Source organism: Morone saxatilis, unplaced genomic scaffold (assembly GCF_004916995.1).
Source record: "Morone saxatilis isolate NCDOM2014 unplaced genomic scaffold, NCSU_SB_2.0 Contig9, whole genome shotgun sequence".
NCBI classification, from domain to species: domain Eukaryota; kingdom Metazoa; phylum Chordata; class Actinopteri; family Moronidae; genus Morone; species Morone saxatilis.
The window spans coordinates 18,435,760-18,435,986 of record NW_023340268.1 but is presented as its reverse complement, the minus strand read 5'-3'; the positions used below and the strand labels follow the sequence as shown (position 1 = coordinate 18,435,986).

The 227-nt window shown below is 38.8% G+C and overlaps 1 protein-coding gene across 2 annotated transcripts in view; it reads right to left on the bottom strand.

Annotated features, from left to right (window-relative positions):
• khdrbs1b (KH domain containing, RNA binding, signal transduction associated 1b) overlaps nucleotides 1–227 on the bottom strand; it is a 13,457-nt gene that overhangs the window by 5,999 nt on the left and 7,231 nt on the right. The gene's annotated exons all lie outside the window — the stretch shown is intronic.

Below are 227 nucleotides of genomic sequence, written 5' to 3'. Positions count from 1 at the left end.
GGCTCTGTCCAAAGGTAACCAAATACATTACATTTCATTTGTTTAAATAACACGTTCATTGGTGAGCTTTAAAAAGGTGCTGGTAGGTGATTTTTTTCAACTTTAGATGGAGATTGAGGCAAGTCGTTCCCATTTTTAATCTTTATGCTAAGCTAAGCGCCTACTTCACCCCTACCGACGCCAATGGTATGTTCTCATCCAACAGCAAGAAAGCAAATAAGACTGTT